Source organism: Oxyura jamaicensis, chromosome 3, assembly GCF_011077185.1.
Source record: "Oxyura jamaicensis isolate SHBP4307 breed ruddy duck chromosome 3, BPBGC_Ojam_1.0, whole genome shotgun sequence".
In the NCBI taxonomy this organism is placed as follows: Eukaryota; Metazoa; Chordata; class Aves; order Anseriformes; family Anatidae; genus Oxyura; species Oxyura jamaicensis.
In genome coordinates, this window is record NC_048895.1 from 6559882 (window position 1) to 6574727 (window position 14846).

The window sequence follows — 14846 nt, forward strand, 5'->3', positions numbered from 1 at the left end:
AATATTCTCATTTTGGGATGTAGAGCTGTATACTTATGTCTGTACATATAATTTTCCCTCAAATTGTTGTTCAGTTTTTCTGGAATAGGATAGGAGGCAGATGTACACTGCTGAAGATTGAGGTTAGTCTGTTCAAGTAATGGACAAGATGGTAAGTCCCTGATCTGCCAGTGGAGGTTATGGAGGTCCCAACACCTGACCATTTCTTGTCACCACAGCAACTACAGCTGGCAAGCAGTGCTAGTACTGTGGAATCCAAGGGGCACTCTAGCTTTGCCCACAAGCCAAGATTAGATACACAAACTTCTCCACATGTGGAGTTTTGGTTTACCATCTTCAAGAAATACATTGGGCTGAATTAAACCCTAAACTGGCAAAGAAAGAGTTGTCAGGAGCTTCTGGGGAGGGCAGTCAGTGGCGATTGGCAGCACCTGGAGCTGCTGACATTTTAAGTAGGTACACCTGCAGGGGGCTTGGCTTTCCTCTACCTGGAATGTGCCTTTAGAGCTGTTCTTCTAAGAGAAGGTTTGTATTGAAGTTTAGGATCATGTTTGGTACTGAGAAGAGGCTTATTCTAGGTTAGTAATCTTGCAGTCTGATATTTTATGAAGAAACTGAATTGTTTTAAGATGTATTTATGTGGGGTTACCACTGTTTCTGTGTGCTGCTAGAGATGGAAAATTCTAGCAGGTTTTCTGACCCATAGAGGAAGTCGAAGCCATCTATGTGTTCAGTCTGGAGTTGCTGAGGAGGGGTTATTTCACGTATGTGTTGTGTTATGTCCTCTCCCTGTTGTGCAGGGCCTATAAATTGTAGGGTGGTGGGCCTGTGCTGGCTGGAGGGCTGAGGAGGATAAGCCTAGAGCAGTGCTAACCATCAGGCTGAGAGCAGCTTGGGCCCTTTTGTACCTTTCCCAAAACTCAGGTTGCTCACAGTACAGATGATGGGATTGGGCTGGCCTTCTGGAAACAAGGTCTCCTTGGGTTGCTGGCTTTTTAGCTGGCTCCATGTTTTCCTGAGAGGGACCTTGTGGGCAGATCTGTGAAGGCTCTGAATACAGGCTGGTGAAATCGGAATGGTGCTACAGCATTGTGCTACTGTGGTGCACAAGGTGACTCCAGGTAAACAGCCTTGATAAGAATGGCTTAAATGTTACTGGTCAAATTGGGATCTTGTTGCAAAAGGATGCAACAGGTGAGAAGGGGTGCTGAATTCCTGCGTCCTTTAGGAAGGAAACTGTATTCAGAAGAGCATGCTGCTCTGCTGTGTTTTTTTTTTTTTTTTTTCTTCTCTTTTAACTTGGCATTTTCACTTCTTTGTAGTCATTCTTCTCCCTTTGTGTCATTCTTCCGTAGCTGTCATGAGAAAGGAAGATTCTGGGCCTGTGAAGGACTTATAAAGGTGTTTAAAGAAGGGATTAGCATTGCTTTAAGGGAGGGACTGAAGAATGTGTTTTCCTTCTCATATTAGGGATTAAGGATGAGGGTAGCTGCTCAGTGGGAGCTGCTGCCCCTGCCAGAGGTAAGAACATGCGAATGTTGTACTTCCACTGGGGGCGGTGGGTGCTGCTGAGTTTGGGGCTGATGGGAGCGTTCCCCTGATCTGCTAATTCCCTCCTGCTAGCCTCAGGTCCACTCTCCAAAAATGATGATGCCTGTCTGGGCCCTCCTGCCGCAGGCTGCTGGCTCTGCCCTTCAGGGGATGTGAGGCTTTGTGCGTCTTGCAGGCCTGTCCTGGTCACTTCTCTAGGTGTGGTACCTCTGATTCTTGCTGTGGCAATACGATGACTCTGGGGTGCCACAGGCTTCTCACCACCTTGCGGGTTGGGGTGGTTCTTTTGTGCACCCTGCTCACCCTCTGGGTAGATGCATGGGGCCGTGGGTGTGCTTGTGGCTGGGGAAGGCCTAGGGGGTGCCGCAGCTGTTCACGGTCCTGCATCTGTTCAGACCAGTGCTTTGACACTGTGAGGAGGGCACACACAGCTGCATGCTAAAGAGGGAACACTGCACTTCCCCATACAACTGCATTTCTTCAGACACTATTTAAGGGACCTGATTTTTGACTTCCCATATACCCATGTTACTAGTCTCTGCAGAGAATTACTCCTTATTGACACGAGAGACCAAGTTCATTTACAAGCTCTAGGTTTAACAGCAAAAAAAAAATCTATCCAGCAGCGTTGCTGCTCGACTGAAGTCTTCATGGGGATTTATGTGTTTGGCTCAGCAAACCTTTATGTTAATCTGCTGTTGGAACATCTATGGGAAAGAACAGCCGAGTGACCTGTGGAATATAAGCAATCTTAGCTTGTCTGGCACAGAATAGCTTGCCACCATAAAGATGAAAACACGAGAGAGGTGGTAGGAGGAGTCCACTCAGCTGTTTCAGTTTTCATTGGGCAGTTCTGGGCTGGCTTCCTTTTGGTTATCAGGGAAAGCTAAGAAAAGTAAAACAGTGTTCCTACCCTCAGAAACCTGCCCTTGGAAAGAAGCTCTGATAACTGATCAATCTACAGGGCAGTTGTGGAAGACGTTAGTGTGTGTTAATGATAAAGAGATAGTGTTAATATGGTTTCAAAGTGTTTCATGTTTAGATGCAGCTCCAAGTTTGTTGTTCATAACAGGACAAATATAATGAAGGTGGGGCTGAGCCCAAGAGCTGGATTCCAGCCTGTTTTAGGAAGCCAAAATAAACGCTTAAACAAATACAACATTTCATATGGCTGTTGAGCTAGTTATTTAGTTTCTGATGCTGTCTTTTAAAGGGAGGTGGTGGTGGGGAAGACTAAGTGTCCAGGACGCACACTGCTGGGAATATTGTGGGCTTTACCCTGATCTTGCTCTTGCCATGTAAACCACATCTGACTCTTCTGAAGCTCAGGATTAGGGTTGCCCAGTCTTTCTCTCTGGGGTGCTTCAAGATAGCCTTGAACTTCTTACAGAAGTGAAGCACCAGAGGTTAGTGGGTGGGTGCTGAAGTGAGAATCTGGTTGTAAGGCTTCTCACAGCTAGTTGCTCTACTGTGTGTCTTGGAGCAAGTCTCTGTGTCTCCGTTTCCTACTTTGTCCAGTGGCTGCCAGCTCTGAACTATTTGTTTGCCTTGTGGTACTGTCAGTGGGCATAATATCTTCAAATTCACTCAACACCTGTTTTATCCCTCCTTGTTATTTAGCTTATCTCCTTCCACCTGTACATATTCTACATTTGTATAATGAGCTCTGTCTCCATGTCCAATCTTGGCATTCCTGCTTACGTAGATTGTAAACTCAGGAGCAAATTGTCTGCATTGATTTGCTGACTGCCTTGTTTTATCTTATCCCTTGTGATAAATATTATTCTTAATAATAAGAGATGATTGTTACCTCAAATAACACCCCTTCCCCCCCAACTATGGTATAATTTAATACTTTACTATAGTTGACGGCACTTGAAGGTTTAAGACTTGCATCTTTTGAAGCTTTTATCATGTCTCATGCAGCGGGGCTCTGGTCTTCTTCAGAGTCTTAAGGTGCTACTGTTATACCACTAATAAAGTGGTTATAAAACAAAAGTATTTAAAGCTACTTTATGTTCTTGGTATATTGCCTCAAAAAAAAAAAAATAATCCTGTTTTCTGTGTCAGTAAAACCTCACTGATGTGTGTTAAGCTCTGTAGAGACCCTTTAATTACAGTGCATCTGAATGGCTGTCACATTAGGAGTTAAAGATCTCTATTTCAAGGAAAGAAGCATTTTTGTTTTTAATATAAATGAGTATGCTTCAGCCTTTTTTACCAAATTCAAACAGCATGGAAGGGTATTTCATAATAGACTAGGAAGGCAATATAAAATTAAGTAAAGATGGGTCTGGTGCCTAAAAATATTTGGCAGAATTCCCTGGAAAGCCACATTTGAACATTTTTAATATATATTACAAGGCAGACAAGAATAATTATCTTCTCTTGAAGTTCCCCAAGTGAGAGAAGTGTATTGTAATGCCCTTTGAAAGAAAATAATACAAGCTGCCAAATGATTATGTTGTGGAATTCTTCCCCACCCCCTGTCTTTCACCCATCTGATTGTACATTAGAGGAAGAATATGGTGAAAATGAAGCAGTTCTTCTTGTATTCCTCTTTAAAATAAAAAGCTTGACACCTTTAAGAAGATGTGCCTGCCAGCGTAGCCCTTGCTTACCCTTACAGGGTAGCCCTTGATAAAAAGAATTAAGGCAAGTAATTCTAAATGACTAAGCATAGTGCCATCAAAGATGAGGCACCTCTTTCTTTGAATTTGATGTGAATTCTTGGGAAAACTGAAGTAACACCATTCTGATTTTTTTTTTTTTTTCTTATGGTCTATGTGTGGTTCAAAACCAGGGATGTAAAAACATCTAGGATTAGTTTATTTAACCACTATTACAATAAATGGCATGTTCCTAGCAGTCAGAGCTGAGGCAGAACAGTATGAAGTAAACCTGTAGCATCAGCTGATATTTTAAAGAGCTGCTCGTAAATACCTAACTTACTTTAAAATTAATTGTCTGCATGAAAGTCCACATGGAGATGGATAAAGGGAAGGGCATATCGTTAGATAAGAGAATTTCCATAAAACATTGACATAGTCTGTAGAAAGACTTTTAATGCTAAGTATTGGGGCTTTGGTGTTTTTTTTTTGTGGTGCCTGTTAATAGGTAGCTGGAAGGAAGGGCAACTGTGCCAGCATCTCCTCTGGAGATTATCTTGCTCTTCATACTCTGATAGCGAGGAGTGTAAAGGTAGCCAGAATATAAGAACCAAGATGTGGTTCTTGGAAACAGAGTTAGTTGTGGACTTCACTGTCAGCTTCAGTATGTGTAGGATCAAATGCATGATGAATGAGGAAAGCTCATGTCCTGATAGTGAATCCCTAGAGGCAGAGAGAGGCACAGGCTCATGGAATCGACAGGGGGATAGAAGGGTTGAAGGAGAGTCCAAATTCTCTGCTGTTACAGGCTGGAATTGGCATCCCTTAGATAAGAATTTCCTCCTGATTTTACACAGCCAAGAGGGGTCCTTGAAGGGGCTTGAGAGAGCTGCAGATATGTGATCCTGCAAGTGAAGAAAAACCTAGGAGGGACAAAAGAAAAACCTATGGAGGGACAATGAGAGAGATTTTGGCAGCAAGACTTGAAGTAAAAAAATAAAAAATAGGGTGGGAGGCAAAGCTGCAATGAGAATGCTGAGGCTGAGCAATCCTACCCTGGGAATCTGTCTGAGTGGGGGGCTGCAAGCTGCTTTCTTAATTATTTATTTTTTCAGACCAGAGGATGTGAAATAAGGCCCCTATTTCAAGGGGAAGATAGGAAAACTGAAGGAGAATAGTGTTCACTTAATTTAGTAGCCCCTTTCATATGAAATATACATGCATGTGGGTTGTGTATATGTATTTGAATGAAGATTGTTGAATTAATCAGGTGATCGGACAGATTGTTCATATCTCTCAGGAAACGTTGGTATGCAGTTTTTTAAATAAGTGTCTTCATGCCTGGCCTGTTGCACAGAGATAGGGTACTTTAGAAACATCTGCAGAGTTAACTTTTAGAAGTGCTCTAATTTAAGCTGGATGGGGCCAGTAAAACTGCGGTTTCATTTTATGGCTAACAAATTGATCCTTGGAATACTTCTCTGCTGCATTCAAACATGGTGCTGTGACTGTAACTTTATCTCCCTCTGGCACTGACAACAATGTTCACAAAGCAGCGTGGAGCTCGGCATATCCCAATCACCATCTATTTGTCCTCCTTCTTGGGGAGGCTTTGCAACTGACATCAAGCTCAGCTTTGCAGCTGCAGTTCAGCATGCGCCACAGTTGTATTCTGTGCACATACGGCCATGTCATTAATGTTTTGTTTGGGATGTTGGCTTGTCATCCTTGGTTATAGGAGAGGACTAACTGTCCTTACGCAAATTACTGTGATCTCTTGTATGGCATAAGAGGTACCGCAACTCTATGCTGCTAATTGTTTTTATGGGCTCGTCTCCCCAACCCTTTAGCGAAATGATTCCTGTAGGCGACTGGTGCTGGGGAGGGTGAGGGATAATGCACTGTGGCTGAGAGAAGGCTCAGTGGTGATGACAACTTTTTGCTTCTCTTCTGGTAGTGAAGTGTATTGGAGTAGATCTGTGGATGTGTTGCAGTTTGTGGTGGTTTTACCGTGCTAGGCAGTTGAACACCACAACCGCTCTCACTCCCCCTCCTCAGATGAGGAGGGGAAGAAGTAAAGGAAAGAACAACTCACGGGTTGAGATAAGGATGATTTAATTAAAGAGGGGAAAAATATATATATATATATATATATATATAATTAAGGAAATATTATTATTAATTAAACAATTCAACTAAAGGGAAAAAAAAGGGAAAGGGGGAAAGGGAATAACTAAACAAAACAAGTAAAGGCTATGTGGAAGTGCAGAGGAAAGAAATTACTCTCTACTTCCCACAAATGAGCGATGCTTGACCACGTCCTTGAAGCAGGGCCTCAACGCACGTAGCTGGTGTTCGGGAGGAGGACAGAAGTTTTCACAACGAGAGCCCACCCCTTCCCTCTTCTTCCTTTTTCCACCTTTTATTGCTGAGTGTGACATCATATGGTATGGAATATCCCTTTGGTTGGTTTAGGTCAGCTGCCCTGCTGATGTTTCTTTCTCACTTTTTGCCCACCCCCTAGGAGGGTCAGAGAGAGTCCTGATGCTGTGCCAGCACTGCTCAGCAGCAGACACAACACTGGTGTGATACCACTGCTGTTCTAGCTACAAGTGCAGAGCACAGCACTGTATGGGCTGCTGCAGGGAAAGTTAACATCCCAGCCAGACCCAGTACACAGTTCATAAGTGTTGTGCATATTTTAGAGAGGCCATGATGCAGTGATTTTAAGAGTCTAGTTATTCACGTGATTCAGGAGCTCCACTGCCCTAGCGGTGCCACTCTGTCGGCTATTGTATGTTTTTCAAGTCCATTTTTTTAATGTGACAGATCAGAGCTTGAAAAACAGGACGTCTTGGAACATGAACTAGATGAAAACAAGCTACAATGAAAGTGAAAAAAAACATATCATTTTACTGCCGATTGAAAATTAGGACCAGATGAATTCTCTGAGGCCCTGGGCATTTAATTTACTGGAGTCGGTCACTCCTCTGTGAAACCAGCCCCAGTCTGTGTTCTCCGCACATACATGGTATCTTCGTTTGTTTGTATTTGACCTAATTTGTTGAGGAAAATAATGAGATGGATAGTTTTGGTTTTCTTGTTTGCGTAAACTTTACATACAAGTGATTTACTTTGCAAGCCACTATGATAGGGTGGCTGTAGCTTACATGGCCAAGAAATTCTGTAGAACAAAGCTATCTAATGAAGTGCTGCTCTGGCTGTGGAGATGTAGAATTCTAAATAAACAGGTTGATGCAGGTTGGCAAAGGTTTTTTGTTGTTGTTTTTTTTTTTCCCCTCCATTTGCATGCATATGAGTTCTATCAGTCGTAGCCAGAAAGAAAGGTTGCCTTGCAATCCAACCTACTTGTTCTGTTACTGTGAAGCAAACACACCTTTTCCTAGGGGCTCCTTGTCTAAGACTTTCATTGTGTGTACAATCTGGCTCAGCACCTTTTTAGTTTGTGGTTGTGTGTATATACAATCTTGATTTATTTGGTTGTCAGTCTAGAAGACAGTAGGATTATAATGGACTTTGTACGCCAAAGTGTCATTGCCCTTTGAAAATACAGTTTTCTGTGATTTTTTTTTTTTCAGGCTGATAAATCAGTCCTACAGATATCAGACTTAACTTTTTTTTTTTTTTTTTTACTCTCTGTTTTCAGATATGCTTCTACCTGGACAATTTGATTTACGGTCTGAATGCCTCTAACTTCAGAGATTTTAATCGTAGTCACAAATCAGGTAATAAGAGAATCTCCCTCTGTATTTGCATTTGTTTGTTGTATTTTGTATGGAACATGTTTTGAGGCAGATGTTTGGCAGTGGCCTTTTAGGGGAGTTAGGGTCTCAAGTAATTTTACAAACACACCTCCAACAGCCTTCATGAGGAGATCATACATTTCACATGGATAAAAAAAAAACACCACACATGTAATCAGTAATAAAATGGAAGCCCACTGAGCTACACAGGAAATGGGATTTCCATTCCATGAGAAATATGGACTCATAAATAAGGATTCCCCTTCCAAACCGGTCCTTTTTAAAAACACTTGCCAAACAAGTTTCTGTAAAAATGTTGATTCAGAAGTGCTGAAGCTTTTTATTTGGATAAAACCATTTTTCTTTTAGAGCAAATTGTGGCTTTACCTTTTATGTTGCATTGAGTTATTGTATAAATATCTAGAAATAGGAAGTCAGGAGGATAGTACTGAAATAAGATGATTGGGCTTTTTGATATTAAACGTTGTCCAGCTGACTCCTCCCATGCCAAAAGAGTGAAATGTTTATTTCTGGAGAGAAATTTTGCTGAGATTTGATGTGTGTTAATAGCCAAGTCTTCGCCCAATATATAGTCACACTCTGGCCAGCTTGGTTGTAATGCCAAGCAGCACAGAGACCTGCGTTCCTTAAACCCTTATGCCTGGGTATGACATACTGGTATCCCCACTGGGCTAAACAGACATCTGGCTAGAAATATATATTTACAGCAGACCGGATGCATGGTTACATGCTCTGTATGGAGTTTGCCCTACATGCAGGCATGGAGGTATTTTTGTGCTGAACCCCTCGGTACCGAGGGAAGCTCTAGCTGTCCTCTGGAGTGACTGGAGAACGAAGGCGGCCTCCAGACTGGAGGGGAGTAGGGAGTGTTTTCAGTCTTGCTGAAATGATTGTGTTCCCAACTGTTCCTGCCGATACAGAGAGTGTGAACAAATTGCACTCATAGGAGAAAATCAAGCCCAGAGCGCTTGTGTGTGCATAACACTTCTTTAATAGAAAAGCCTGAGAACTGTTTTCTTTTGAATATGTTCTGGGTAAGTTTAATGTGGTCCTTTGTAAAGAAAACAAAAGTCTGGAAACCCAAATCTCTAGGAGACTCTGCTCTATTAGATAATTTGAAAATCTTTAATGATCACACACATAGATCTGAGGGATCTCAGGCATGCAGCTGTAGTTTCAGAGCTCTGGCTGTATTTGCCATCTGTCTGTAAGCAAGCAGATCTTGGCTGGGTGTTCTGCTTCATATAGCTGAGTGTTATTCGTTTTGCTCCTTGTTGCCTACAGTCTGGGCTTTTCAAGAAGATTAATGGAACCTGAGAGAAATAACCTAGTGCCCTTCTTTAAGTGGTAAAACATCATGCCAGTTATTAACTCAGATCTAGTTGGTATTTTAGTGTTTGCAGTTTCTTAAATGGGTTGAAACTCCCATTCAGCTTAAAAATGCAGAGGTACTCTTCTGTTCAGTAGCATCAGAATTTCTTGTCTGTTTTAACCCTGAAATTATGAAAACTTGTCACTGGTGAGAAGGCAGAATGAAAAACTGTATTGATAATCTGCTAGTTAATATGGCGCTCCTAGAATCCCATTAAACTGTCAGAAAAATAAGCGACTAATCGCTGAGAATCTCTTCTCAGTCTCCTATTTGCCAGTGGGCTAAAGGAATGTATGTTGTTTTGGGTAATGGAAGAAGCCTTTGGTTTTCATTATAGCCTGTAAACATCTTGGGCTGAAAGCCTCAAGAGTGGTATCATGTCATACCGCATGTTATGTACCCTACCCAGCAAGTTTTGAAACAGATTTTTATGATGATTGTGTTTACAGTATTAAATGAAAACAGGGATGACTGGGCAGTGGGATGCCAACCACTCCCTTCTCCTAAGCTGAAGTGTGTGCATGGAAGTTGGTGCTGAGATGTTTTTTTAAAGGGCTGTGTTTAGCTTCTTAATTACCATAACATCAGTTGTAAGGCAGAATATTTCAAAAATCTTACTGACATCAGTAGGTTCTAGTCAGGCCCTAGATGTTAGTATGGAGCTAATAACTACAAAGAAGGGCTAATGCAGATGAACTGCTGGCTGAAAAATAATTATTAAGGTATACAATTGTTTGATTTTGCAGATTTCACGTCAGTTCCATAGGGGAAGTAGGCATATAGGGGGCAACATTGTGAACATGTGTGAGACTTAAAACTTCTAAGGTGTTACATTAAATTCTCAGTGATGCAAGCCTGTATGTGAGCAGTGGGGACAACTGATGGATTTGCTTCCAAATTGCACAGTTACTCTTAACAAATGCTGAAATGGATGCAGTGTTTGGTTCTCCCAGATGCAGCCTATGGTGTGTAGACCAAAGCCTGTTGGTGGATGTATTGTGCTTTACATTTTGGAGACCAGACTATAGCTGATAATATCTCTCTGGTTTTACTGGCCTAAGTGTACCAAGTGCTTCCTATAAAAATCCTAAAAGGAAATCCATCCATACTTGGCTATCAATGGCACTACAAGTCTCCACCTAAAACTCAGTGGAGTGTCTTTTCTTTATTGGTTCATTGTGCTGGACAACGATAGATGTTTACAGTTAGCTGGGAGACAATCAAGCCAACTCCTTTCCCTGTGGGTTTTAAAATCCCTTTACAGTAATTCCTGAAAGTCATAATGGGGATTCATTGTGCAGACCAACAAGGTGTCTTCCCTGTACAGGGAACCTACACAACCAACACTCAGGTCGGTTTATGCCAACAGTGAGTGAATCCATGGCAGAGCCCTGCCTGTGGTGTTGCTTTCTGTGCCAGCCTGTGCACAGCTGGCGACATCCTATGCTTTGGGGTCCCTTTCTGCAAACCAGGGGTGAACTTCTGTCATTTAGACAGAAGTTAAGAAACAGAGGATGATTGGTACTTATGTGATTCTTCCCTTTTCCATCCTACCTGTATTTGTGGTTGATTTTCACCTGTTTAAAAGCAATGCTTGGGCACCAAAGTGAACCTCCAGCACCTACAGCTATGCAGGCTTTTATGGGTTTAAAGAGCTTTCAGGACTGCATTATCAACTTTCTGTCTGAGTAGTCAGAGGGTTCAAACTCAAGTGTGGTGACTGTCCACAGGTCAGTGTGAAATGAAGACAGATGTGGTCATAGTCCTTGCCTCAAGGCATTCATACTTAGAAACTAGTAAATGAGAAGGGTTGGGGAACTTGCATGAACCTAACACGGTGAGTCAGCAGCCTGGTTAGACTTAGACCTTGTATTTTCTGGCTCTTGGCTCCACTATCTTCACATCTGCCTATGCTGTTCTCCTGTCTCTAAAATCAGCAGAACAGATCTTTTAAACTATCTTTTTAAAGCACTAAGGCTACCTCCTTTTCTTCCACTTCAGCAGTGGGTATTGATCAGGTTGTGAGTAGTGCTCATCTGCTGTGCTTCCCTGTGATTTTCAATGTCTGCACTTAGGACTCAGTTACCAACTCTGTCTCTGTCCTTGAACAAAGCCATTGGCAATGGTTAGCAGTTGTGAGCAGTTACAGTCCTGAACATTATCCTGTGATTAGCATGCGATCCAAGGGGTCAAAAATCTGTTCTGCTGCTCCTCTCTGCATAAATATATTGTCATCCTTGCTTCCCACTGCTTCAGCATCTAGGGAGCAGGAGTAAAACGCTGTTCCTTTCTCTGCTGGACAGGTACAAGAGCAGTAAATGGAGTTCTAGTCTTCTGCACCTGTAAATATGTAGGCTCCTCTTGGTAACAACCGTGCATGACAGCATGTGACCACATAAGCTCTCGGGCAGCTCTGAGGGCAGAGACCTTGTATGCTGAGAGGAGGGAAAGGGGGTAGAATGAAAAATGTGGATTAACTTTCTCTGCACTAGTCTTCCTGGGTGGCCTTGAACATATCACTTACATCTTTCCTGCCCCTCCTTTTCCTCCTTGTGCTTCAATCTCCCACCTGTGAAAATGAGGATAGAAATTTCCTCTCTCCCTTCCTCCAGCTAAGCCATTCAGGTGGTTGATCCTCCACAGCAGATGCTCTCTGCTACAGCACTGAAATCAATGAGGTTGACCTCATCAGTGTGTTCACGGGTTAAGTGCTACACTAAATGTTTACAAGCCAGTTTCAATAGTAGGCTTCTAGGATGGGATATTCAAAGCTCATGAAAATGATATCCATGTATCAGTGAGATTTACCAGATTAATCACTCATACTCCAGGACATTGAAGTTTAATGTCCATATTCAGGTCCCCACATCAGAAGTAGTCAATGCTGAGCAGCTTGCTGTAGATATAGTGGAGACGAATGTGGGTTGTTCAACTCTTCCATAGTCAGGTTGAAGGTCTAGAGAATGGCTTGGGAACCTTGCTGCCTTGCTGTACATGCTAGAGTTTTTTTTCTTTTTTTTTTTTTTGGGTGGGGGGGAGGGTAGTGGTGAGGGTTGCATGTGTTTTCCTAACTTTTTTTCCCTTAACTACTGTTCCGTTTCAAAATGTAACTTGTTCACAGGGACAAAGTATGTGTAATAAGTGACTTTATTCATCAGTAGATTCTGGACTGCCAGATGCATGTGGTGGTCTTGGTTACTGTCCAACAGAAAAAGTCACAAAGACCTGACAGTCTGCGTACATATTTACACACATAGCTCTTCTGGCATTTTGGTTAACTTGGCCGTATTTGCTCAGTCAAAATGTGGACTGAGCATTTGCAGGAGCAAGGGGGTGGTCCCAGCAGGTCAGAGTTCGGGTTACTTGTAGGGCAGGGTGGGGAAGTTTGGATTGCAGCTGCCTACACAAAATGTGACCTCAGATTAACCAGACAGCTTCAGTTTCCACTGGTGCTGTCCCAAAGCCTCTATGAGCAAAAATAACTGAAATACAACAAAAGAAAATAGATTTTTGGAATTCATACAAAACAGGCAAGAGAAAACCTAAAATGAAGCATTATCTTTTTCTTTGACTTCTACCTGCTGACAGCTGAAAGCAGATGTGAGGGACTGGGGCTAGTACCACAGTAGCGTGCACATACGTCAGTGTTAGACAGGTTAGACGAGACCATGTACTGATGTTAATCAACAGGTCTCTGTTGAAGTTGTGCCAATTTACACCAGTTAAGGATATAATTCCTAATGTAATAATTTACAGCATTTTTCCCTTTAAAGTTTAAACTCGTCTTCTTTATCTTCTCTCTTTGAAGGAAGAGCTTTCCTTGATTAGATAGTGGGTTCATAGGAATAGGGTATTTGTATTAAATATTAAGAATTTGACATTTAGGTTAACTGAAAGTCCTGGCTTCATTTAGTCCCGATTGAAGCTGACAGTGAAGAATATATGCTGTTCTTGCCAAATCCTGGTATGGTAGGGCAGCAAAATGTTTTGCAAGTGGTGGTGGGTCTCCCTTCTCAGAAGTGATCTTTCTGAGTATCTGTAATCAAGGACAGAGTTTCAGAAAAGCTCAAATATGGCTTGTGTTTCAGACTCTGAGTATTGAGTGCAAGTCGTCTTCTGGAAAAAAAAAATCCAGAAAATTCTGGGTGCTAGGAGCTCTTAAAAAAAAAAAATCAGTCTTTTGGTGTTGTTGGAAATGTTTCCATACATGCAAATTCTATATATCTGTAGGCAATTGTAGTCTCTTTTAAAACATGAAGTGGAGGATGGCAATGGTGTAATTTCCTTTTTAAAGGACAAGGGAATTGTACTACAGTCTCACTAATTTCTTGGGATGAACTTAGCTAAGCTCTTTGAATATTTTGGTGGTGGCCTGATGAAAAAGCAGCTATGTTTCATGCTTTCGTATGTTTTGATTTGTTGAAAATGTTCTTCAGAAAAACATTCTTAATACCTTCTTAACTGTCTGGCCTTATCAGAGGGAAGATGTATCGTGCATCTTATTAGACAATCCAAATGGTAGGAGGATTGAGCCCAGCAAGCTTTGGCATTTTGGATAAGGATTTGTGAAGCTTCCAAAACTCCCTTAGGAAAATCAGACATTGATTCCACACACTGCTTTAGCCCTACCGACTTCACAGGGGTACTACTCTAATAGTTTCATATAGTATTTTGGAAAGATATACTATTGACCTTGTACCATGATACATCAGATCCGATCATTCCTATTAGCTTTGCTCTAAAATCTAATTAGACATTGCTTAACCTTTTGCACCTTCCAAAGTACATTGTTGAATTCAACTTGCTTTTGTTTTTGTATGTAGAGTTTTCGTTGTCTGACAAGAAATGTAGTAAATCAAATCTCTCCTTAAAGTGCCATAAATGACTGCCACTGTGAGTGGTGCCATGGACTGAAACACTTTCTTCAACTATGTGTAAGCATGTTTGCTTTTTTTTTTTCCAAAGATATTTTCAGACCCAGAAGCAATGAATGACAAGAAATGACCTACAAGAGTAGTCAGTAGCTGGGACATGAAATATATCATTGACATATAATATGAGCTTAAGATGTCTAAAGATAAGCAAAACTTGGTGTTTTAACCATTCTCTAAACCTGGACATAAACCTTCTATTTGATATTGTTATTTTAAGTGTTTATTGATGTTGTTATTATTATTATTATTATTATTTTTTAAAAGCTATCAGTTCTTTTTGCTTTCTTTCCAAATAATTTCCCCCATCATTCACACCCTCTACCTTCCCGGTTAATCTTAGGTATGTGAAGAGTGCAGAGGGGAAATTAATCAAAAATAAAAGCTTAATGATAACTTTTATTTTATTTATTTATTTTTTTTTTAATTGGAGGATCCTTTTGCATTGCTGTGGCTGCAGGCTTCTCCAAAGGTTCAAAGTTATCTTCAGTTGTCATCAAGGAGTGTAAGAGTGGAATTAATGCACTATTGAAAGAAATTTCAGGTAAGAGTTTCCCATTCCCACAAAGTAAAAGTGAATTTAGTGGTAACATCTTCC

The 14846-nt window shown here is 41.4% G+C and overlaps 1 protein-coding gene across 1 annotated transcript in view; it reads left to right on the forward strand.

Annotated features, from left to right (window-relative positions):
- Positions 1-495: 495 nt before the first annotated feature.
- LOC118164830 overlaps positions 496-14846 on the forward strand; it is a 241947-nt gene continuing 227596 nt past the window's right edge. Inside the window, exons 1-3 of the mRNA XM_035322590.1 lie at positions 496-578; positions 1471-1521; positions 7828-7906. The gene's annotated coding sequence lies outside the window, so the exon portion shown is untranslated. The remainder of the gene's footprint in view (positions 579-1470; positions 1522-7827; positions 7907-14846) is intronic.